At 52.6% G+C, this 26,036-nt stretch overlaps 1 long non-coding RNA gene across 4 annotated transcripts in view; it reads left to right on the top strand.

The window, feature by feature from the left end:
* Positions 1–26,036, top strand: part of LOC119234336 (uncharacterized) — a 64,464-nt gene that overhangs the window by 9,118 nt on the left and 29,310 nt on the right. For all 4 annotated transcript variants that reach the window (XR_005122592.2, XR_005122591.2, XR_008549826.1 and 1 more), the window contains exon 2: positions 16,092–16,217. This is a non-coding gene — a long non-coding RNA (uncharacterized LOC119234336). The remainder of the gene's footprint in view (positions 1–16,091; positions 16,218–26,036) is intronic.

Genomic DNA, 26,036 nt, shown 5'->3' with positions numbered 1-26,036 from the left:
ATCCTTTCAGCTGCCAGCCCCCGCCCCCCCCCCCCCCCGCCAACAAGGTGGAAGATTCTGCAGAAGCACGAGTTGGTTCTGTCTTGCCTATTGCTCTGTCCCCAGCAACTAACGAAGCACACGCAGTAGCTTGATAAACACCTGTCCCCTACAGGAGTGGTGCCCGAAAGTGCATATCCTCCTTTTGCAATTAACAGGCCCGCGTAAGCACGGCTGCACACTATCGTGTGTACTCGCAGGTATTTTCTGTGGCTCACCATCTGCTCATTGCATAAAAATCAATTGCAAGATTGTTGGACTCCTTGGCTTAGGTTTATGATGGCTTAGGTTTATGATGGTGCTCGTCTGCGTCTCACCGCAGAGTTCAGCGTGTACCGGGAATTCTGTATCATCTAGAAGGGAGAGAATTTACATAGATGATTAGAAATCAATGTTCTTGATACCTAAAAATGTTCAAACTCAATCAGCAATGGGGAACGATGAGCAGTGCGGACCAGTGCAAGCACCACCTCTTGGCTCTTATTTCCAAAGGGGTCTGGACAGGCCGAGAGTGGCCCTGACAGTGGCCTTCCCACAGGAAGGAGCCTTCAGCGCCATCAGGGTGCCCGTGGGGGCGCTGTCCCCCCGTGGGGCACTTGTGGGTCTCGGGGCTTTCCTGGGTGAGACCCCCGAAGGGAACCCCGGGCCTCAGATCTTTGCTTCCTCGGCGCGTAGAGCAGGCCTTTGCCCCAGAAAAGCTATGTGGTCAGTGTTTCAACAACTGAAATAAATTTTAAAAACTTCCCTTTGATAGTGGGGTGGTTCTGAGTATGTAAGAGAGGACTGTGCCTCATGTGAAACCCAAAGGAACTTTGATGCAGGCGAACAAAAAGCATTTACTTCAAGGGTCTTCTCGTGAGTTTTATACTTTTCCCCTTTATTGAGGCGACCTTTGGTTTACAACGCTACGTATGGTTTAGGGGAACAGGGTCGCACCCTCGACAGGTGTGAGTCACCGCCCCACCCCACCATCCTCAGCCCGTAGTCCTTGACCCGGACCACCGGCCCCTCCCCACGTGCCCCCCCACCATTTAAAGGATTATACACGTTTGACCTAGAGTGTAAAAACAACTGAAATGACACTCACTCTGATATTAAAGATATGAAGTTTCTTTTAACCTTTAGTTTCTTTTAAAAATGCATCTTGTTTTGTTATTATGAGAGAATCCAGAAATTGATATCAGTCATTTACAGTAGTTCAAATGAATTTCTAAATAAATGGAAGTTCACATGTGAATATACATTCTATTTTTGCATTCTTTGTAAAAAAAATAACTGAATCTGATATTTCATATGGACTAAGGTGACTGCAGATTTGTTATATAAAAATCTGCTATTATCAACATTTAATGAGTAAGATTATAGCAGCAAACAAGTCAAACATATTACATATGGCTATGACTTGAAAAATCTCCTATAGACTCTCAATAAAGTCCAAAAGTTGATGCTTTATGCTAAGTGAGATAAGCCAGGAGGAGGAAAACAAATACAGGATGAATTCACTCAGGTATGGAATAGAAGGAAATCAAACACACACAAAATCCACAGAGGAAGCCACAAAACTAAACTAAACCTACAAATATAACTGCAGACCTGAGGCTGCCAGGTAGGGGGTGGGGAGGGCCACGTGAGGAAGGGGCTGGTGGTTCCAGTCAAGGACTACGGGGTGTGGAGGGTGGCGTGGGGCAGCGACTCACACCTGACGAGGTGTGAACCTGTTCCCCTAAATCATATGCAGCGTTGTAAACCAAAGGCCACCTCAATAAAGGGGAAAAGTATAAAACTCATGAGAAGACCCGTGGAAGTCAAGTGCAGAACAAAGCAGCAAACGGTCGAAGACCTCAGAGGGTGGGGGGCTGGATGCCTGCGTGTAACAGGTTGCACAATCCTGCACAGACCTGCAAGTGCCTGAAGGTCAGCTCCGGACGGCTCCCGTGAGTTCCTGTGGGGACCTTTGCAGGGCTGTTCATTGGATCCTGCAGGCGTTTAGCCTTCTTTGAGGAGAGCACATTAGTCTTTTCCAGAACACAGGATTTGTGGCACACAGTCTGGAAAATTCTCAGTTACAGTCCTGGAATCTGAGGGTTTGGTTTGAGAATATCCTTTCAAATCATGGGTGTCGAGTTATCAGGTAAATATTAAAAACACCATTTTCCATAAATTAAACACTGCCTGTGTTCATTTTACGTGTCCACAATATGTTTTTGATCTCCAGTGAGTAAAAAGCAATCGTAGTTTCCATTTTATCAGTAGCTCTGTACAAATGCAGGAGCAGAGGCCAGAGGTCAGCTGTTCAGGTGTGCACCGAAGCCTGTGCCTCAGCCAGCACAGTTCTCACTCTTACGTCAGCATCTACACATTGGCACTCGTGATAATTTGCATCTCACGAGAGCTTCCCGAGGCCATGCCAGCATCAGTCTGTAACGCGCACCTGCTTCCAGCATGTACCTGCACAATGTGGGAGCTTGGTCTTCTACAACAAACGCCACACTGACTCCAGGGATTCCCTGGCGTGTTCCGTCTCTTGGTGTCCTCTTCCGTCCCTGCCCTGCCTGGCCGTTCTCTGAATAACTGGTTGGCAGCAGCCTCTTCCCCTCCCCTGGCCTCCAGCGTTCTCAGCAGGCCAGCGTCTAGTCAAGAGAGCAGGTTCCATGTCCACCCAAAGCTGCAAGGCCTCAACTGAGGAAAAGAGAAACACGGCTGCCTACGAAAATAGCCTGAAGAATGACACCAAAACTGAGTTGTCACTGTGTACAGAGTACGTGGGCCTGCACGCGCGCGTGGGTCAAAGTGTCTGTGCTTCACCTGAGCTGAATCCAGAAATGCAAGAGAGATGCAGCAGAATGGTGCGAGGCTGAGAAATAATGGTTCTGATTTCTAAGTAAGTGTTAGTAAAATAAGATCTGTTTACATTCGGTGCAGAAGGAAATCAGTCTTGGTAGTTTGAGGTCAGTGGGGACCCTGAGGGACAGGGGAGAGAGTGGGCAAGGGGTTGGAGCCAGAGACCTCAGCGGGTAACAAGCGCTTGTGTAGGACCTGGTGGGATGTGCTATCTGGAAAGTCAGCTTTGTGTCCCAGCGCGATGCTAATGGGCCCAACGTGCTCCCTGTCGATGTCTCGACCTTGTGGTGGCGGGGGTCTGCTCTGAACTGGCTGTCCTGGCCAGAGGGGCTCCCACTGTCTCCAGGGCTGCTGACTCAGGGGACGCCGCCACTGGCGAACTTGCATCCCCACTGTTTCTGCCAGATGCACAAACACCCCAACTAGCTAGTGCAGCAAGACCTGCGTGGACGTGTGAGTGTCCAGGATGCCCCTAAGTCATCCTTCTATGCTCCCCTTGCTGTCGGTGCTGGAGGAGGCCGAGGGTGTCGTGTCTAAGACGTCGTGCAAGTGTTTGTGTACTTGAACTTCAGAATTTTCTGAAAATTTAGCTCGGAAAATAATTTGATAAGTGAGAAATGCGATATATATTTGTCTATATATAAATTTATTGTAGAGTTGTTTATGTCAGGAAAAAATTGAATGCAAGTGAAATGAAATGTTAAATCACAGAAAAATGCCTTTTTTTAGTTTTAGAACATGATGGTGTAGAAAGCTATGCATGAATAAAATAAAATGTAATTATGGCAGTTGAGGGAGAAGGCAGAAAGTACTTATGAGAGAATGCTAGACAGAAAGCAACATGAAGTGTTCAGGGTACACTCTTGAATACTTTACTCTGACTGTGATTAGAATGCACACACCCCATACACAGACACCCCCAGGCACCCCCAGAAGTATCCAAGAACCTACCTGATGAAGGGAGCGTGGATATCCTGCCTCCCAGCCCCCCTTCTTGCCTGGGCCGGCCTCCCTGGCTGGCGCCCCCGCACCTGTGTCCCTGAGAGAGCCTGGAAAACCCACTGAGGGCGCTGGGACTCTCTTTATCCGTCTGCCTGAATCAATAGTGAACCTGCCCCTGCCTGCTGGCACTACTAAGTGTGTCAGTTGCATGAATGTCGTCACGGTTATATGCACCAGTATCATCACAATCTTCTGATAAACACCAGGAATGGTCTTGCTGGGGCCTGTGTTACGGCTACTTTAGTTTGAAAGGAATCTCCATCCCATTTTCCATAAAGCCTGGACCAGTTTACACTCCCAGTCATGGCCTATGAGGGTTCCCTTTTCTGCGGCATTCTTAATTTTATTCTCCTTACTAAAATCACACCCTTTCCCCCCCAAAAGGAATTCTTTTTTTTTTTTAATGGTTATTTCCCTCAGTTCCTGAGATGTTATTTGTGTAACCACATCCCCAAATAAATGCTCTGAATTTCCAGGAGAATCAAATTAAAAGTTGTTTATGAGTTAGTTAATTTCAGATTTCTCAACCAATCCAGCTCACTTTATAGATCCCAAATACATTAGGAAACTAATCTGCAAGTGAAATTGTTGATTTTCTTAAAATCTAACACATGACAGGGATTATCTTCCTTTGCATTCAGTAATAATTTTAACAATAATCACCCACCTGGGTAATTTCAAACATTCTCTTTCAAAAAGGTAAAAAAATAAATATAAGATAATGGTAAAAGCTGAAAGGTTTACATCTTCTATTTTTAAAAAACTTCCTAATGAGCTGTGACTGAATCTGAATGAGAGCTTTGGCTTTGTCCACGGAGGCATATCGGAAGGGAATGGTGTGCTCGGGTGCTGCTGGGGTATAGCCCGGCCCCTCCCAATGGTGATAGTGAGCATGTCCTCAGAATACAGGTGGAGCTAATTAGAAATTAATCAAAATGATTAACCTCTGCATTCCTCTGGTCAATGAATCACTTTAAAGGATGTCGATGAAAAGTCCTTGGGGGACCATTTTAGGTAAGATTTTTGTTTGAAGTTAAAAGCACAGAAAGTTAAAAACTAGAATTTACTACTCTAAACATCGCCCTGTTCGGGGTACAATAACGCTGGCTACATTCCCATGTTTACTTCAACTCATGTAAGAGGCATCGATAATACGAACCAGCTGCTAAAATGTATTACCCGATAGTGCCAGAGGACATGGCAGCAGGTCTCTCCGGAGACACAGGTAAATATAGGTCACATCGACAGGAGCATTTTTCTGTGTCAAGTACGTGAATTCAGTTAGCAAATTGACGACGCGTCCTAAGCCAGTGGTTCTTCAAGTCTGGACGCTGTTGTCAGCTGCAGAAGCAGCACCTGATTCTACTCCACACAAGAGAGAGAATCACTCTGGAAGCTGGGGTGGCTGGAAGGTGCCCTCCACTGAAGGTGCAGCTGACACCCCCAAGTCTTAAACCCCAAAGTCTGTAAGGTCCCCGTGCAAAAATGATAACAGCTTTACTTTCCAGGCCTTGAATGAAGCCCAGATGTTGGACTGCTTCACTCAGGCACAAAAGGCAGTTGTCGGGGACTCGCTACAGGGCTAGAGAAAGCAGGTGAGTTCCATTTGGTGTCAATAAGTTCTGGTGATGAGGGGCTGGCTAAGAAGCGTGTGTGTTAACGTGAGGCGTGGTAAATCCACGGCGAATATTACCAATTTATATTCAAAAATACCAAAGAATGAAATTTACTTTGCCATCTGTGAAATACAAGTTGGAGAAACTTAGTTGAAATGAACTTAGTTACATATTCTATCACGTAATAGATTTACTCCATGTAATTTATATGTGTGATTAAGTTAGAGTGAAAAAAATAAACGTTCAGTGCCAGCTCCTACAGAAGTGTAATAAGTATTTTCGTTAAAAATCTCTACGCACAAACTATTTTAAACTATATAAGTAAATGATGTTTGTAAACTGCAAACAACAGTAAAGCGATGTGTTGAATAAAAATCCTGAGCCCATGACTTTACCTCACACACTTCTTAGCACCCCCTGGCTGACTCCGCAGATCTCTCGCGTTAACCGGCCCTGCTCACAGGCAGCAGTTCATAGCTGGTGAGGTGCCTCAAATTCCTCAAAACTGGAGGAATTTGACCAACTTGACTGGGCCTGGCGGCGGCGCGGGGGCAGCCCTGTGGGGCGCGGGTGGCGTCCAGGGGCGCTGGGCTCGCGTGCGCACAGAGAGGGATGCGCAGCCGGGGCGTGTTTAATTCCTGCTGGAAGATTTCATTTTCAGACAATTTTCCCCACAAAAGTGGGTGCGAGAATGTCCAAGTTGATGGGCAGGGCGAGATCCCTTGGGGTAAAGACAGGCCCAGGATGGGCCAAGCACAGTCTGGAGAGTGAGTCGTTCAGACCCCAGCGGACAGAGGAGCCTGGAGGGGGGGTGTGCGCTGGGAGGGGTCCGGACAAGCTGAGCTCACGGGCAGGGTCGGGCCCCTGAGCAGGTGTCAGAGACTGTGTGAGGGTGGGCCCCTGAAGGGCGACTCCAGGGAAGCAGCAAGTTCAGCAAAATATTAAATCCAATGTAAACATGTCCGTGGGATTTTCTGCATGGATTCGCCCTGGATAATATTTACATGGTCACGATAATGCAAATATTGAAATAACCAGTAAGCATATAAAATATGACTTGCAGTTCTATTCTAAGAAGGGGTGTGTGTGTGTGTGTGTGCGTGTGCGTGTATGTGCGCGTGTCTACTTTGGCAGAGGGTGAGATAAGAAAACACAATCCTTTTCTTCTGTTTTCCATTCTGGACGGTATATAGATACTACTTCTGACTGAATAACCAAGAAAGAACAAAATACACATGTGATTTAGAAAATTGAGGTAAATAACAGAAGAAAGAGCTCAAGTGTTGAATGTGGCAATTTGGGACTTACAGCCCAGGGCAGGGAAGAGTCGCGCGCGAGACTATTGTTTTGATGCAGGATTCACAGAAATATTGAACTCTTGCAATGATAAGTGATATAATTTTGACCAAATGAACACCAAAGAGACAACTCCATCAGCAGGAGACTCCTGAAAACAAAAGCCACGCTCCTATTCCGCAGCCTTCAAGGGGCGAGGCGGCTGGCCGGTGAGGGGTCTTGGTTTCACTTGTCAGTTATTTTACACCTGTAACAAGCAAGCCATGTGCGCGTGGGACGTCTTCAGAAACTAAGGCGACGTGTGAAAAGAAAAAGAAAATCAAGGACCACCAAGATATATAATCACCTCCCCCCAGATATGCACATCGTCTGAATAAAACGGTACCCGGAATGGAGACCCAAGATCCCTGGTACAAAACAAACAATGAATGTGCAGGGGGTGTCTTGAAGACAATGGACTACTTCCAAGTCCACGCAATTTCTTTAAGAACACACAGTTCAGAAAGAGAGTAAATGCTGAAATTAACATCTCTTCAAACTTACGCTGGACGCTTGTCCATCAATTAATTTTTCTGTTAAATAGAAGTAGGTAATGGGCCTTCTTAATGACTTCAATTGATTAGTCTGCAAAAGGACAAAAAAAATTTCGGTATTTCACGCAACAAAGGCCCTCGATGTTTTATATTATTTGCATTCTACCAAAGGAGTTTGTAAATAGAACACTCATGTCTCCCTGGCCGGCAACCACCAAGCAAATCGTCCAGATGTTCGGGATAACTGCTTTCCACCTGTGGGTGTTTAGGGTGCCAGCGCCTGCTCCCTTCCCTTCTGTCATATCTTATTTAATGTAGCAGATGTGGATTAACTGGAGACGTACAGCATCTTGTCACCGATCGAACAATTACAGATTTTATCAGCAGGGCCATAAAATGTCTTTCAAACTCGAGAGCCATGAATACTAGAAACTTTTTAAATAAGTTTTCCATACATTGATATTTGTTGATTTTTTTTTTGGAAGAATTGCTCATATGACAGCCTCAAAACATGTTGGGGATGGGCCTCCCTGGTGGCAAAAGGGGTTAAGACGCAGTGCTGTGAAGCTGTCTGCAGTCACAGCAGCACGAGTTTGATCCCCAGCCAGGGAGCTGACCCACAGGGCACAGCAGACCTCTCCTGTCCCCCCGCTGCTCCCCTCAGCAGTGGATTTCAGTGGGTCTGCCTGTTCTGCTCCCCACTCTGTTAAATCCTCTCACCCCCTGCACCTCTGGCCTGTACCCCAGTTCTTGCATGCATCAATAAATAAATCTTTTTAAAAAAGCATTTTGGGGAGGGAGAACGGAATTTGTAGATGGGTGTCTAGTCCACCCTAAGCACAACGGCTGTGTCTGGACCCCAGCAGGGTCACAGCGTGGGGGGGTTTGCGCTTCCTACCTGAGCGATGTAAAGGCCGCGCTTGAAGGTGCACTAGGCCTGGGCAAGGAGCGCGCCTTCAGGGACGCCAGCCCGTCTGGACCCAGGGCACCTCAGTGATATTGCGGGTGGACGGAGGGTTGATGGACTCTCCCGGACACGCAGTGACCGAGGTGCTGTGTGGCTAAGCCAAGCCACCGAGGGAGAGAACAATGATCCCGCTCTATGTCCAATTGATTCCGCCTCTCTCGTGGAGTGTGTCAAATAAATTGCATTTTTCCCGAGCCCATTTAGTTGGCGTATTATCCTGCTGTGTTCCTTTGGATCCTGTACAGATTTCTGATTGCCGAATTGTAACACTAATCATAATAATTATCTATGTAATAAGTTCACAATATGAATTGTTACAGATGGCCACATCCTCTATCACAGAGCAATCAAGCTTATTTGTACAATCTACTTGCTCCTCGATAAAACAAAAGACAACATGTAAGTTTCTGTATGTTCATCACACATTCTAAGTGGCAATTTAGGTCTAGAACATCAGAGAAAATGAGAGATGATGAGAGGGGGTGCCGGAGAAGTTTTCAATAAATGCACATTAGGATTTTGCTATTAGTTTTACAGATATTATCATTATCTATCCAATTAAATACTAAAGATTTGTTGCTTTCTCACAGCGAGCAATTTCTTTTTTCCTATCTGGGGTCTGAAATTCATTTTGACAAAAGAGGACACGCAAATAAATTATAATTCAGCGATAATAGCAACATAAGTTACTGCGGCGGGCCGGACAGCATATTTATGACCTTCAAGAAATGGCCCCGTCGGGCTGCGAGGGCCGGCAGCCCCCCCACCCCGCGCCCTCGCTGCGCCGCGCGCCGCCTGGTGTGCAGCTGGGGTCCCCGGGGTGCGCCCGCAGCTGGAGTCAGGGCCGGACCGAGGCCTGCCCGGGCCTGGTCACTGCTGGCCCCGCTTGACCAGCGCTTTCCACTGGCAGGTCAAGAAATCCCCGCGGCGAGGGGTCGGCCGGCGTCTGCTGTGTGGTCCGAGCCAGCGTGGACGCTGCGGTGGGAGCGCGCGGGGCGGCCGGGCGGGAAGCACCAGCACCCCGCACCCAGCACCAGCACCCCCGCACCCAGCACCAGCACCCCGCACCCCGCACCCCGCACCCAGCACCAGCACCCAGCACCCTGCACCAGCACCCAGCACCAGCACCCCGCACCCAGCACCAGCACCCAGCACCCCGCACCCCGCACCCAGCACCAGCACCCAGCACCAGCACCCCGCACCCCGCACCCAGCACCAGCACCCAGCACCCAGCACCAGCACCCCGCACCAGCACCCAGCACCAGCACCCCGCACCCAGCACCAGCACCCCGCACCCAGCACCCTGCACCAGCACCCAGCACCAGCACCCCGCACCCAGCACCAGCACCCAGCACCCCGCACCCAGCACCAGCACCCCGCACCCAGCACCCTGCACCAGCACCCAGCACCAGCACCCAGCACCCAGCACCAGCACCCAGCACCAGCACCCCGCACCCAGCACCCTGCACCAGCACCCAGCACCAGCACCCCGCACCCAGCACCCTGCACCAGCACCCAGCACCAGCACCGCCCCCGCCCTCCCGGGGCGCAGCACCCTGGGCAGCCCCCCGCCCCCCCCCCCGCGCCCCCGCCCCCGCGCCTGCTTGTCCAGAGGGGCCTCTGCTGCTCAGGTTGTCTTGGTTTTACGAGTGGATGGAGTTTCGGGCAGCAGAATTTTATACCGGTCCGTCCAGAAGTGGAAACCAAACGGGACTTTCGCTCGTGACGTCGGGGCGCGCTCTCTGCGGTCACCGCGGGGTCCGTGCAGGACTGGGGGGGGGGCAGAAGCCAAGCCCCGGGGAGGGAAGCAGGGGGAGGAGTCGGGGGAGCCGAGCCCAGCAGGCCCCGGCCCGGGTGAGAGGAGGGACCCGCCTCCCGGGCCTCTTCTTGCTCTGACCTTGACAGTCAGCGTCAAGGTCGTTGCTGGCCCCGCGGCTGTGAACACACCCCGAGGAGCAGCTCGGACATCGTGGTGTTTTCTTCCGCGCACTCGCGGGCCCGAGCGCACCAGGCCCCTCGGAGCCGGGCAGCCCGGGGTGTCCGTCGAGGTTCGCAGAGCGGGGAGCGCCCAGCGCCCCCAGGTTTGCGCAGGCGGAGCCGCGGCCGGCGGGGCGCTCGCAGGGCTTCCTTTCTTCTGTGTATTTTCTTGTCCTTGTTTTATCGCGATGACGTCTTCCTCTTGTATTTTGGTTTATTATTTTGGTAATTTTATTGTATTTTATTGTTTTAAAAAAGATCCATTCCCTATTTATGCAAGAGCTGGGGTGCAGGCCGGAGGTGGGGGTGAGAGGATGCTCCGGAGACAGAGCGGGGAGCAGAGCAGCAGACCGACGAGACACACGCGGAGGGAGCCCCGGGGAGACCGGAGGGGGGGGGTCTGCGCGCCCTGTGGGCCTCTCCCCGCCGGCCGGGAACCGAACCCGCGGCGCAGCGGCCGCGGCCGCTCCACCAGGCCCTGCCCTGGCGTTGGTAACCCGGGCGGACGTGGGCGCTCCTGGCAGCGCGGCCGCTTCTCGGGGTCTGGGGGGACCCGCTGCCCGGGGGCGTCGCCCGTCCAGCCGCGCCCCTGCGCGGCCTCGCTCGGGTTGTCCCTCGCGCAGGGGGAGCCCTCGGCGGACCCCCCTGGGGCGCCCCAGCGCCAGGAGGGAGTTGGGGAGCCCCCCAGGAAGTGACCGTCCCCAAGGGCCCCCCACCCCGGGCAGGCTCCTCGCTCCTGCCTCCCTCGGTCTCCCGGCCTGTCCCCCCTCGATGCTCGTCCCGGGGCTGGGGGCGGCCTGGCGGGGTCCGCGGGGCCCGGGGTGGACACTCCCAGCGCCGACGAGCCGTGGGGCACGACCGCGCCCAGCTGACCCCGGCGAGGGCTTCCCCCGCCGTGTCCCCCGCGGCGTCCCCCCTCCCCCCGCCGTGTCCCCCCGTGTCCCCCAGGGTGTCCCCCCGCCCCCGGCCGTCCGTGTCCCCCGCCGTGTCCCCCCGCGGCGTCCCCCTCCCCCCGCCGTGTCCCCCCCGTGTCCCCCAGGGTGTCCCCCCGCCCCCGGCCGCCGTCCGTGTCCCCCGCCGTGTCCCCCGCGGCCGGGCCGGGCCGCATCCCCGCGCGCCGCCGCTAGATGGCGCTGTGGCCGTTCCCGCCGGGGCCGGCGCTGCTCCCCCACATTCGCCGCCTGAATTACTGTAATTTTCCCCCAAAAGGGCTCCGAGAGCCATTTTAAACTATTCTTTAAATAATTGATACTTACAGATGAAAAGCCTGGCCTCGAATTTCCAAAGTGATCAAAGTTCTTTTAATTCCCCGGTGGTCACGGGGGAGGAGCGGCAGCGTCCCCGCGGGGGCTGGGGGCCGCTGCGGCGCCCCCGGGGCGCGGGACCCCCGGGCCTGGCCCCCCGGCCAGGCGAGACAAGAGCCCGCGAGGCCTGGGGTGCGCGGTCCGGCCCGTTCCCGCTCCCCTTCCCCGCTCCCTCTCCCCCCACAGGTCCCCCCACAGGTCCCCCCCACAGGTCCCCCCACAGGTCCCCCCACAGGTCACCCCACAGGTCACCCCCCCACAGGCCCCCCCCCACAGGACACCCCCCCACAGGACACCCCCCCACAGGTACCCCCCACAGGTCACCCCCCACAGGTCCCCCCGACAGGTCCCCCCACAGGTCCCCCCCACAGGTCACCCCACAGGTCACCCCCCACAGGCCCCCCCCACAGGACACCCCCCACAGGACACCCCCCCACAGGTACCCCCCACAGGTCACCCCCCACAGGTCCCCCCGACAGGTCCCCCCACAGGTCCCCCCCACAGGTCCCCCCCACAGGCCACCCCCCACAGGTCAACCCCCAGCTCTGGGGGCTCCGGGCGCGCGGGGCGGGGGCCAGGCCAGCGCCCCCCCAGCCGCCCCCCGCCCGCGGGCGCCCGAGCCCACGCGGGGCCGGGCCGGGGCGAACGACACCTCTGGAAGGACCCGGGGGGCCCCGCGCGCGGCTCGGGGAAGAGGAAACACGCGCGGGGCCCCGCAGGGGCTGCCCGCGGCCGCCCGCTCGGGGTCACGCGCCTCTGCAGGGCCTGGGAGGGCGCGGGGCGCAGAGCAAAGCCCCCCGGTCTTCTGGGGTCTCCGGGCGGGCGGGGGACAGCCGCGAGGAGCGCGGGGAGGGCGGGCCGGGCGTGTCCAGCCCCGGGGCCGCCGGCCCAGCGAGCGCGGGGGGCCCGGGACGCTCCCCTGCGTCAGAGCAGGGTGGGGGACCCCCGGACACGCAGAAGGGGCGACCCGGCCTCGCCCCGAGACGGAGGCGCCTCAGCGGAGGCCTGGCTCCCCGACTGCGCCCCCGGACTCCGTTGGGGGGGCGCGGGGGCCCTCGGACCGGGCGGGGCTCCGGACACGCGAGTCTCCTCCTAGCGGGGCGGGGGGGACGCGGGGGGGACGCGGGGGGGACTGGGGAGGACGCGGGGAGCACTCGGGGAGGACGCGGGAGGACTGGGGAGGACGGCGCCTCTCCGGGCTGCGGGGCCGCCCCTCCACGCAGAGCCCCCCCCACGTCTCCGGCCGCCCACAGCCCCCCCGAGGCCGCCGGGGCCTCCGCTGACCCCTGGCCGCGCCCCGAGGTGGCGGACGCGGGCGGAGGCTCCTCCGGGCCGCGAGGGAAGCCTCTGTCCCTGCGGGCGGTGGCCAGGGAGGCTGCGCGGCCGCGCGGCGGGCGGCGACGGTGCCCAGGGAAATGTTTCCATCTCTGTCTGGGGGCGTCTGGTTTGCAGGAGCCGTCGATGACCCGAGGGGCCATTTTGTCAATAAGGTGAACAGAAGCACCTGTCAGTGTCGCTCCCGCCCAGCACTGACTGGGATGGAAAGTCTGATCCTTTTTTGAATGCATTTTCTTTATTTATGCATGCAAGAGCTGGGGTGCAGGCCAGAGGTGCAGGGGTGAGAGAGGACTCCCCAGAGACAGAGCGGGGAGCAGAACAGGTGGATCCACTGAAATCCACGGCTGAGGGGAGCAGCGGGGAGACGGGAGGGGTCTGCTGCGCCCTGTGGGCAGCTCCCTGGCCGGGGACTGAACCCGCGCTGCAGGGGCTGCGGACAGCTTGATGGTGCTGGGACTTTAACCCTTTCCACCCTCAGGGAGGCCCCAAATGTAGTCTCCTTTGACCCCGCTTTTGTAACCACACTCAAAGGGCCTCCGCTGGTGTCTGAGGGGGAGCGCGTAATCCACCAGGAGTCAGGTCCTGGAGACAAGAAAAGGAGAGAGTGAGATGAAGGGGTGCACAGAAACAGCTTGTGGGGGGCAGTGAGGTGAGGTTACGAGGTGTTAGAGGAACAGCAAGGAGCAAATATCCAGCCAGGGAATGACGCCCTGAACAAGTTCCACCCTCTCCCACGCCAGCAAGCTGGCAGCACCAAGACCACAACCCCAGCGTGCTGCGGACCTGACTCCCGAAGAGACGCACCGGGAGCGAGGGCCAGAGGAGGCAGCCGCGCTTGGCTTAGAACCAGGACACACGTGGGATCACCTGCTTTTCTGGCTTTGACTTGGACCCTGGTGGCAGGATTCTGACTTACGGGCTAGTGGGTTGTGCCCGATGGGCTACATGGGGATATGAAAGAGCCAGTCCTTGCTTTGTTTTGCGGTGGTTTAGCTGATCGCCTGACATGCTCACTACCCCTGCTGTCAGCTTACTCAACAACAAGAGGGGTTTCCTTCTCTACAAATTTTGTGACACACTCTGCATTGGAAGAAGATTTTGTTTTCAATGATATTTCCCAAATAGTGTTTCCCCAGAATTCAAATTTGATTTCTTAACTTTGAATTTTTTTTTAAAGATGTATTTATTGATGCATACAAGAGCTGGGGTACAGGCCAGAGATGTGGGGTGTGAGAGGATTCACCAGAGACAGAGTGGGGAACAGAACAGGCAGATTGACTGAAACACACTGCTGAGGGGAGCAGCGGGGAGACAGGAGAGGTCTGCTGCGCCATGTGGGTTGCTCCCTGGCCAGCCAGGGGTTTGAACTCATGCTGCAGAGGCTGCGGATTGCTTCACAGTGTGGTGCTGAACCCCTTGCACCACCAGGGAGGCCCCTACTTTGAATTTTCTTCCTACCAAACTCAATTCAACCTTAACTATTGTTCTGGGCAACAATGAGATTCCTGTACTAGTCATCAGTTCCTGTTGATATAGTTGCATTTATCTTCATGACCCTTAAGTGTTCTTTGTAGCACGACTCTTTCAAATAAAACCAAGCAAGAAAAAAGAAGAAAACTAATAGGGAAAATTTAATTAATTTTAAAATAAGGAAATCAACCTTGTAGATGAGATGAAATCCACACAGTTGTGCATGAAATGGTTTGGGCAATAAAAATACCTTTGTCTGGCAACGGTTGCAAGTGAAAGTGTTAGAAAGAAGTGTAAAACTAAGCAAATGCTAGTTAGAATTCTGTCGTTCCATTTGTGAAGGAAACGGATTTATCATTAGAAAGGATTGATGCACATGCCTTATTAAAATAGACGTCTTTTCAATGAAAAATGAGGAGACCGAGGTTCTGGATTTCCTTTGGAAGTAAACACATCAGAACAATCATTCGTGGTGAGATTCTGTATATTTAAAAGGATCTTTCTTTTAAGTACCCTTGAAGTTATTCTTTGTTCAATCATTTTCTTTAGACCTTTCTCCATCTGCCATCATCACACGCATGTGTGAGTGAGAAAACCTGTTCTGTGAAATGACACTTTAATAATTATTTTTAAATCAAGTGTCTGCATAGAAGGTTATATTTCTTCAATTTTACAAGTTTTTCTTAAAGGTCACTAAAATGCAAAAATGTATTTTCCTTTATAAATGATAATGTTTCCACCTTTTAAAAACATGGATTTTCTTGCTATGCTAAATAGACGTAGGGTAACAACCACAAAACACCCACAATGATGTGCCAAGTACTATCATTCTTGCTGTGTTTTTGTCTTAAGGCTCTATACAGGCATAAACTAAAACCCACCGACCCGCCCCTAGTTCCTTAATAGAATTGGGAATTCAATCTTAAAGCTTAGATTTGATTCTTCAAGGAGAGGGAGTGGAGAGAAGAGCATCAAAACGTGCATATTCTTCACACCTGAGCTCTCCGAGAGGCGGGACTTGGCGCCATCAGGTGTTGAAGGTTAGACTGTGCGTCACTCAAAAGGCGATTTTCCTGGGCCTGGCAATAACATCCTAGACCAGCCCACGACCCCAAAGTCACGTGCTATTATCCACCTGTCTCCAGGAGAGACGCTGTTTTATAAAAATCTCTAAGGTTAAAGGAAGAAACTCAACTCGAATTAAACAACTTTTACCTCCTTTTGAGGATTGGCATGTGGCAAACTTTCTGCACTTATTTTGACTGGAATATTTTATGACAAATCAATTGTGAAATTCATTATTTTTTAGAGTGATATGGAAGCGATGACTTGCAGTATGTTTTCCTCATGCAATCAAATTTCACTGATCTCCTTGGCGTTCTAAATAGTGTGCCGGTGTATTTGGATGCGGGAGAAAAGATGGTCACGTTCGACCACTGAAAATAAAACCCTTTCACCGCTCAAATTCCTTACCCTGGTGTCTTCGATTGTCAGACACCGCGCTGCTAGCATGTTGAGGAGTGAAAACCCGGAGGTGGAAAGATTCTGGGAAACTTTCATTTGTTTCTTCCTCCATTGGGAACGACATTATCTCAGACACGTGAGCGCCATGCCCAGAAATAACAATCTGCTCCAATGGGGGGTCACTCTGAGGCTGAGGGGAGCCACGTAACCCAATCTGTACTTTTATTTTTCATTTTTCTCTCAGGTGGAGTGGAGTTTGCAGAACGCCTCTTGCTGCAGCCGGAGACTTACTGAAGCCGGGCCTCGCGGTGTGACATTCCCGCTGGAAGAAATGAATTCTCTTAAGTTCTAAGATCTTAGTCCATCGAAGGTAAATACACTTGATTTGTGTGTCAAAGCACATTTGATTTTGAAGTACTATCTTGATTTCTACTCGTATTTAGGCAAGTAGATTGCATTCCTAGGGAAGTCATTTAAATTTGTTTGGGTATTTTTTCTTAGTCTGTTTGGAAAGGAATAAAAGAAGTGATATTCATGCTTGGCTAGCTAATTAATTTTTTTTTTCATAAAACTAAGTATACTCCAGTGCTTCGATGTTTATTTTGAAATTCTCTGAGTTAAGATATTCTTTGGGAACAAAGTATCTTTTCACTTAATGAGTTTGATCTACATATTTAATAACTAGTACTTTTACATGCATAATTGCATCTTATAGTTATTTTATTCTTCTTCTTACCCGAATGCCTACACAAACTGATGGTAAAATCACTTCTTTCTGTAATATATTCAACTAGGCTTTATGTTTTCATCTCACGAAGGCCAATTTGGTTTTATATGTCATCAACATGCCATAAATGGTGAAATAATTGTTTATTTAGGGCTAACTAGCTTAATTTCACAGCAGCCATAGCAAAATAAAAGGGAATTGGATTAATAAAAATAAAAAAAATGATCCTCCATTTCATGTGCTGTGAGCCCCAAAGAGCCGCTGCAGGGGCGGGTGGGCGCTGGGGCTGGCTTGTGAGTTGGCTCATTCCTCCAGTGCTCACTGGGAAAAGTTTTCGATCGTTTTTTTGAAGTTGACTTTCTTGCTGTGTATCTAAAATAACAATTGGTGGTTGGTGGTGAGGCTGGCCAGGGTTTGGAGTAATCCAACACGACTTGGTCCTTTCCCAAGGCTGGGTGGGGAAGGACCCTCTCCGCAGGCGTTGTCTGGACAGGGACTGGCCAGGGGTGCGCGAGGGGGTGCTGGCAGCTTCCAGTAAATAAGGAAGAGCTGCTGACAACCCTGCTCAGGAGGAAAGACAGGCAGCAGGGCCTTGGAAACGCCTCACTATTCTGATATCTGAAACTGGCATAGATTTTTAAATATCTGCATGAATATAAACACTGCAGTATTGATGTTCATATCTGAATCACAGATGCATCCCACACCCAATATTTGCATCGTGATTTCACTATTACCCTTGCAGTTTACATTATTCATTTTAGAGGTCACTGACTGTGCATAGTTAGATATTTTTATAGCTTCCAATCTGCGGTGGTGAAGGCACATGTATATAAGAAAAAACTTCCTACCTTCCTGGCGCACACGATGATACCTCATTTTTACCGAAAAATTGGGAAAAATTAGGTCAGAACTCACTTCTTTCGTGGCATTGTTTCATTAATTGCGTCACGGCCCTCCAGCGCTCCGCCCCCATCCAGTAGTCACAGTTCTGAGGTCCCAGAGTCAGAAGACCGCACGTCTGTGTTGAAAAGAACTTTTTAAAAGAACTTTCCACAAACCGATATGCTTTTTATAGTGTTTCCTTTGCTTTGAGTGGCTGCGCACACAGTCATTGCATATCTATTAATCTATTAAGATTTGATTACCGTGTGCGCGTCAGCCCTGTTGTGAGAATTACACAATACACAATATATGCATGCAGTTGACCTTAAAAATTTGACAAATTCTAAATGGTGAGGCACACGCAGCCCCGAGGGTTCCAGATGAAGAATTGGGACCTGTGTTATTTAGACCCTTCCATTATGCAGTTGTACAACTTAACTTGTGCACCATCCGTTTGCTGCGAAGGTCACCCAGAAGAACAAAATATTAAGCTGAAGGTGAAGACGCCCTCGTAAGACCCCCCCTCCCCCACGAGTCTCAGCCACTGGTCTGCAGCGGAATTTGAGCTGAGACCAGTGAAGCCCCCTGAGGCCCAGGAGAAGCCTCCGGCCCTGCCCGAGCCTGCTGCCCCTCCCTGGTCTCAAGTAAACCCATGTGTCTGCAGCATCTGGCTTTTTCCTAATCAAAGAATCAGTCACTACTTCCCCTTTTATGGCTGGAAGCACGTGGCTTGGGGGCTCCTGGCGTGTAGGTTTTGTCTACGTGGTGTCCTCGCCACTGAGTGCCGTCTTTGCTCAGGAGGGACGGAGCCCTCCCCCCTTCTCCTGGCGCCTCCGGCCGGGCCCTCAGCCCCAAAGTCACCCAAGTCACACCCGTTCCCCGCACGGTGGGGGCGCGGCCATCACTGTGGCTCTTCTCGCACTTTATTCAGTGGCCACGTCTCCCTTGGCTGACACCTGCGGCGCCCTTTTGCCGCTGGCCAGTCAGGGCCCGGGGCGAGGGCTCTGTCCCTGCTGGCCGACAAAGGGAGTGAGGCCTCGGGGCTTCAGTCACGGCCGTCGTGATCGAGCCGCAGAAACACTACCCAAGGGACTCAATGATTCTGTTTAAATAATAATTAAATGGTATTAAAACTGGCAGCGCGGAGAACAGGTAACAGGACTTTCTGAGAATCATCGCCGAGTGATAGCTTTGTGTTTTAGTGCTTTCAAACACTTCACAATTAGAAATGGGAATCCAACCTAACAAGAACAAACACATCACAACATGTCTCAGGGAAACGGGTGTCTGTGGAACCGGCAAAGGCTGCTGTTTATTCTCTCAAAGCGGCTTTTCCATCAAGTTTTAGTTCAGCAGCGGAGCAGGGACTGGGGGCGGCTTCCCCGGGCGGTTCTGGGCTCCTGGGGTCTCAGCGCAGCCGCCCGCGGAACTAGGGTGCGGTGCCCTCCCGCTGTCGCCTGGTGTTACTGCCCTGCAGGCCCCCAAAATCGGCTCCAAAGACTGGGGAGGACACTGGGGTGACTGCTGGCCTGGGAGTGTCGGGATTGCTTATTGAGTGCTGTTGCCCACCTTTATTTACGTGCAAGTCCCAGGGGTGGATTTTATTTTTAAAGATTTATTTATTTATTTATACAAGCACTGGGCACAGTCAGAAGCGCGGGAGGGTGAGAGAATTCACCAGAGCCAGAGCAGGGAACAGAACAGGCAGACTGACGAAGTACACTGCTGAGGGGAGCAGCGGGCGGCAGGAGAGGTCTGTCGAGCCATGTGGGACCCTCGCTGGCAGCTGGGGATCGAACTGGCGCTGCAGAGGCTGCGGGCAGCTTTGCAGCCTAGCGCTCAACCGCTGCGCCCCCAGGGGAGGCCCCCAGGGGTGGATTTTGAGGTGCAAGCCCATTAGCTGTGCTGGTCCCCGGCACAGGCTACAAGAGACCCCTTAGCTGAGAACGTGGGGCCGCTGACAGTGCAGAGGCCTCTGATGCAGACTGTGCAGGGTGAGGACAGAGCCAGGCCGCCACCAGGCCGCCACCTGGCTGTTAGCAGCAAGAGCCCGGGCGTTACCCTGCAGATGTCCCAACCCTGCAGAGTGTGTGGTCACCTTCTGGGGGCGGGAGAGCTCCGGGAGGGTGGGGTTTGCAGAGAGCTCAGCTTGGGCAAGTTATTTCCCTGATGTAGCGAGGACAAGACAGTCAAAGGGAGCAGGCAGAGTGGGACTTGGGGGCTTGGCTGCTGCAGTGAACCTGGGAAATGAGGGGAGATGAAGTTACCGGCGTCAGGGAGGGCGCCTCGGTCATCGTCCGCTCCGGCCAGCTGCGAGAGCGCGGGGTGGGACCCAGCGTCCCTGCTCTCCCCCTGCCGGGGCTCCCCCCGCTGGTCCAGGCGGCCCAGGGGCAGCACCTGGTGTGGGCCGAGCCTGCCTGTGCAGGCACAGCCGGGTGGCCGATGTTGACAGCTAATTACTTTTGTGTTGGTTGCAATTGAGTCTGTTGTTTAAAGCAACTCCAGAGGCCTCCACTGCTAAGATACTGTGTTTTGATTTACAAGACAAGTTAGAATATATTGTCGTATCTGTCCCGCAAGCTTCCTGTGGGGTAGGAATCAAGGACCGCCAGCCTCATTTTCAAAGGACGAAACAGCCTCTAGGAGAGTGGCCCGCAGGAGCCGCAGACGTTAGGCTTGAACTCAGCGTCTGCGGCGCAGCCCAGGACCATTTCTACGGACTTACAGCCGTGAACAATATTGGGCTGTTTATTCTCTTCTCCTAATAAAAATAAACGAGTGAATCTTTTTCACAACCTTAAACACTTGCCCTCAGTTAATCAGCTGACTGTGCGACATGAAACCAGGTGAGCGTTTGGTGAAGCATTTGACACCTGACTGACTTATTTAAGCTGCGGGCTGAGCAGTCTTGCACCCAAAACAGACTCCTCCACTTTTCCTGTAATGCTGGGGAATTTATCTCTGAGTGTAGCTGATCATGCCCAGGATTGGTATCGCATTTGGTAGAAGTAATTAATTTTATATTTGCGTATTTGGCTCAGACTTTGCCTGCACAACACCTGCGGGACCCGGGCAAGGTGAGGAGGATCCTCACGAGTGCTTTAGAGAAACGGAGCAGAGGGGGGCCCTCGGGCCGGGCTTGTCTTCTGTGCAGCTGTCACCACAGGAGTCACCTGTGGACAGAGCCGGGCGACAGGTGGGAGCTGGCCCCGAGAGCGTCGGCCTCCCCAGCTGTAAGGCGAGCTTTCTGCAAACTCCCGAGAGAACATTCCTCGTCTCGAAATTGTCTTCTGCTTCACTGTTCTTTCGTTTTAGAACTGGTGGCTTGAGTAGAACTGTTGGATTCGTGTGGACATGACGAGTGTTTTTTGCACGTTGTTTGAAAACTAGTGAGACAGAAGTTAGTCCTGATCCCCGCAAGGAGGACTTGGGTGCAGGAGTGATTTGTTCCTTTGTTCTACGCTCATTAAAATGGACACTTTCATTGGTGGCCGTGGTGCGCAGGCTGCTGATTCACTTTCTTTTCAATTTTTGTTCACTTTAATGCATTTGCATGGCAAAAGGATGGTGGCGAAGCAACAACCTCAGATTTCATTTTGGTGCAACCAACTATGTGCAACTCCGCGTGCTGTGATCGTTTAGACTTAGTGAATCATAGTGGACGACACACCATAAAAAACAGAGTAGTGTCGAAAGCTTGAGTCAAATGATGTTACTGTGTTAATTTTAGCAATGCATAGAAATAATATTAGTAATTTAAAAATATAGAGCATTGCTTATGAAGCTGCTTAAGCAATTTTAAATTTAACTGGATTTCTAGTGTAGCACTAGCCAAGAAATCATCTACTAACACTTCTTCAGCTTACACTTTTAAAATTATTAATTATCTATTTTATTTATTTATTTATTTATCTATCGTAGAAGAACTGGGGAGCAGGCCAGAGGTGAGGGGGTTGCGAGAGGATTCATCACAGTGGGGAGCAGAACAGAAGTCACTGCTGAGGGGAGCAGCGGGGAGACAGGAGAAGTCTGTGGCGCCCTGTGGGTAGCTCCCTGGCTGGGATCACACTCAGGCAGCAGCGGTGACAGCGCTGAGACTTAACTCCTGCGACACCAGGGGGGCCCCTGTCTATTTATTTTTATTGAGGTTGCACTGGGTTACGGCACCGTATGTGGCTCGGGCAGAAGATCCCACTCCTCAGAGGCAATGGGTGTCTTTCTCCTTCTAGACTTGCCTCACTTAGCATCACCCCTCCGGTCCCGCCCGTGCTGTTGAGGATGCAAGTGTTGTCGTGTTTTGCAGCTGGCTGGTATTCCGTTGTGTGTAGCCCGCCGTCCTGAGCTCCTCACCTGTCCGCCTGCACTTAGCTTTTTCCATAATCGGCTCCCTCAAAATATGAAAGTAGATCCACCACTCGACCCTCTGAGCACTTCCTAGGGGACGACACAGCCTGGCTTGTGACACGTGTCAGTGTTAAAAGCGTTTAGAAAAGTACTGACTGATTTTCTCAGTGTGTTCACGCCAGCCGCGTGTGCACGAGGGTTCTGGCTTTCACTGGCAGGACCGCGTCGTCTGGCCGGTCACCCTTGCCCGCGGTGGCGCCCTGGCCGCGCTGGAGGGGGTGCCGCGTCTGAGGGAAGGCGCGCGAGGCCCCACTCCCGGGGCCGTGGACGGCCACTGTCCCCGGACTCGCGCGGCTGGTGTCTCGGGAGAACGCCCGCCCCGGGCCTGGAACTGTGTCCCAGAAGCGGCGTCTGGGAAGCGCGGGTGGCCCGGCCCCCAGCCTCTGCCCGTCCCCAGTGCGCTGCGCCGTGTGTCTCCAGCGCAGGGACACCCGTGACGACGCTGCGGAGGCTACGGCGCACGTCCCGGAGGTGACTGTGCCTCGAGTACCTTCAGGCACCACCAGGTCCAGCCCTGCCCTCCCCGTCCCGCTTTCCTGGCTCACCCGCCCCGCCCGCCACCCTGTCGGTCAACGCCCAGCGCTCCTGCAGCCCAACGTGTTTATTACTCACCTGCTGCTGGTGTCGCTTGGCCACCCACGGTGCAGGCCCTGAGCGCCCCAGCCTGCCGTGCGGCCACTTCCCCGTCCAGCCTGCGGTGCCCGCGCGCATGTGTGTCCTTGCTGCCCACCTGCCACCTGCCCACCTGCCCCCTGCCACCTGCCCACCTGCCCCCTGCCATCTGCCCCACCTGCCTACCTGCCTACCTGCCACCTGCCCACCTGCCCACCTGCCCCCTGCCCACCTGCCCCCTGCCACCTGCCCACCTGCCCCCTGCCACCTGCCCACCTGCCCACCTGCCCACCTGCCACCCGCCCACCTCCCCACCTGCTGTGGGTGCTGAGGCATCTTCACGCTTGGCTGGGGAGAAGGTGGGGTGACCACGGTGTGTGAGCGGAGGCCCAGCCCCCGTGTGGCCCGCTGTCGTCCTGCCTCCCGCTCGGGGGTGACATGGGCTCGTCATGTCTGTGTTCGCGTCTCCCTGCAGCAGCTCCAGGACGGGGCAGATTCCACCTCGCCGGGCAGCGCGACGAGTCATGCTCGATGCTGGCGGCGTTTTATTTTAACGACGTGTGTGTCCCTGTCCTCGGGGCGGAGCCCCGCTCCCTGCGGTGCAGTTTTCCCGCACAGCTGCAGAGGCGGGCGAGGCCCGGGAGGGCTGCGGACAGTGTTGCCCACAGAGCGACGGGAAGTCAGTGTTCCTGAGGGCGCTTAGGAGTGAAAATGAGGAGCGGCTGCGAGCCCGCGGTGAGCTTCTGGCGGAACCGTGCAGGACCGCGGGGCGCAGGGGGAGAAGCACATGCCCGGTGACGAGCCAGAGCCACCAGACGGGCCGCGCTGCTGAGGAGAGGGGCTCCTGCTCGTTGTCGCCTCAAACTCCCCAACGGAACGAGCCTCTCAGGACACCCGCAGACCCCGGGAGCTTCCCGGGGGAGCCTGGGTTTAGCATTTGTTCTTTCCTTCTAATGGATTTCACACCCTTGCGAAATCCTCGGGACAAGTGCTAAGTCATTTGATTTATTTAACTCTGAGCGTCTTTGCTTTAGGATTATAAATCAGACCCTTATAGTCACTTTCATGCAGAAAGGGTTCTCTTGTGTTCATAATATAGATCACGATGTGATTTAAGTCGAGTCCTGTCAAGGTAACTCCTTTTTAAACTAGGAGAAGAGACTTGGCTGTAGCCCAAAACTAATGGGCGTCATATTTTATAATAAAAAGCAATACGTTAGTAAGGGGCTTTGCTGCTGCTTGCAATCTCCACAAGCACACATTCTTGTCAGTTTTCACAGCTAATGCATTTTTCGTCGTCATAAGCACTTTACAAGAGCCTCTACTTAATATAGTGGAAGACAGAAACGCTAATTTTCCAAAGGAAGCAGTGAAAATAGAGATCTTAGCCCGGAGGAGCGGCTGCGCGGCGCCTGGCTATGGGAGGGCCCGGCTCTGAGGCGAGGCCGTGGCAGTGGGGCTGTGACTGTCCCCTCGCACAGACTCTCCCATGGAACCTGCAGCTTGTCCTCCTGCCAGTCCTTGTCCTCACCCCCACATTTTATAAGGGAGCCTTCAACTGATGAAATGTAGAGCGATGACAGGAAGTAATTCATACCGCTCACATCTAGGATTTAATGACTCTGGTGAGAAATGAAAGCTAATTTCACTGGTGTTTGCATAATCTGCAGGCGCTCGGCACCCTGGCTCTTGCGAGGCTGCTGGTCTGGAGCGTAGAGCTAGACACGGACGTGAAGCTCCAGCAGAAGTCTCAGAAAGGCCGTTCCACAAACTAGCTTCTGTGACTGCCAGCGTGAGGAAACCCGCGCTGCCTCGTGCGGAGCAAAGACTGGAGCGAGCAAGGAAGCCACGAGGGCAGAATTCACTTGAAAAATATTAATTTTGCCAAGATGGCATCTTCCTGCAGCAGCAACTCAGTTGTTTCTTATGTTTATCCATTTTGTGAGAAAGAAAGGCTAATTGCGTGTGTACGTTTACGTCGTGGGAAAGCACTTTATTCTTCAACTTTTCTATCATGTTAGATTTCCAAAGCTCCCTCTTGCCTACGAAATTCCTGGGTTTTTGAAGCTTTTGGCCATTTCAAGGGCATTCATGTAGCCTTTAAGTATTTAGTTACGAGTCATGCAAATCCGCAGCGCTCACCTCGTCACACCTGCCTGCATGTCCTGCTTCTGGGCGCGGCAGAGGGCGGCGGGTAGGATCCCTTGTGGTTGGTGAGACTTGCTTCAAGACGCGTCCTGGGCGGCCAGTTGGGGGACCTCTCCCCTGGGCCCCTAGGTGCTCGGGAGAAGCTTAGTGTGTCCCAGGTGTCTCTAGTTTCTCCTTGATTCATGTGATAAGTCTTTACGGACGTGACCTAATTCCAAACACCAATTAGGTGCTTTGGACATTGTCATAAAATCTGCCACTTACCTCATCCCGTTCTGTTCCGTGCACATTGGTGTGTAAGCGGTTGAAGTGTTTTTAACCTATTTCCTAAGAAGAAAACCCTGAGGAGGTTCACAATATGGGAGTCAATGGTAACATCAGATATTAACACGGGTCTTGTAACCTTGCTGAGATTTGTCCCCTCACAAAGATACCTCAAACTGTTTTAAAGACAACTTCATCAACTTTCCTTAGGATTGTGAAGTTAATAACTAAAGCATTTCTAAGCGTTAATAACAGGCAAAGAGGCGTCTCGAAGAGAGAAAGTCAACGCCTATAAAAGTGTACACCTGCGCCTTATTTTCCTGTCATGAGAACCATTTGTCCCCAATAACACATTTTACTAGAATCCAAAACTTTCACTTTCACCTTGACTTTGCTTAAGCACACCTAGTCCCATGCAAGAGACAATTGCTTTTATTTTTTTTTTAAATCTTCAGGTTTAGAAAGTTTTTTTTTTTTTAAGATTTATTTATTTATTTATACAAGCACTGGGTACAGTCAGAAGTGCGGGGGGGGGGTGAGAGAATTCACCAGAGCCAGAGCGGGGAGCAGAGCAGGCAGAAGGACCGAAGTACACTGCTGAGGGGAGCAGCGGGCGGCAGGAGAGGTCTGCGCGCCATGTGGGACCCTCCTCCGGTGGCCGGGGAGCAGCCGGGGATCGAACCGGCGCCGCAGCTTTGCAACCCAGCGCTCAACCGCTGCGCCACCGGGGAGGCCCGACAATTGCTTTTATACAAAGAAATTTTACTTATAACCTATGAGGAATCACTTAGTCTCATTCACTAACAACCTGTTACTAAGACACACGTTTCATTTTCCGAGGCCTCGGCTATTTTATTCAGTGTCTCACTTAGGTCATTGCTGTGGGAATTAATTTGCTGATATTCCCTAGCAATTTAAAATTATTTAATTGTTATAGTCACAGTTCTTCAGACTGTTTTAATTAACTGGCTTTTGTTCTTGAAATCAACACCTACTGTTAAGAATCAGTGCCTTAGAAAAGAAGGTTGCTCTTTTGGATGCTAGTTGTGCTTAAAAGGGAAAGTGTGCTAATCACCCTGTTAGAGCATTTAGTGAAGTGAAAGGGTGTCATGCCCCTCAGTGCTGTGTCTTGAGTTTACCTGTCTTAAC

This window comes from Talpa occidentalis, unplaced genomic scaffold (assembly GCF_014898055.3).
Source record: "Talpa occidentalis isolate TD23 unplaced genomic scaffold, MPIMG_talOcc4v2.1 talOcc4.8, whole genome shotgun sequence".
In the NCBI taxonomy this organism is placed as follows: Eukaryota; Metazoa; Chordata; class Mammalia; order Eulipotyphla; family Talpidae; genus Talpa; species Talpa occidentalis.
This window is presented reverse-complemented; position numbering and strand designations above follow the sequence as displayed.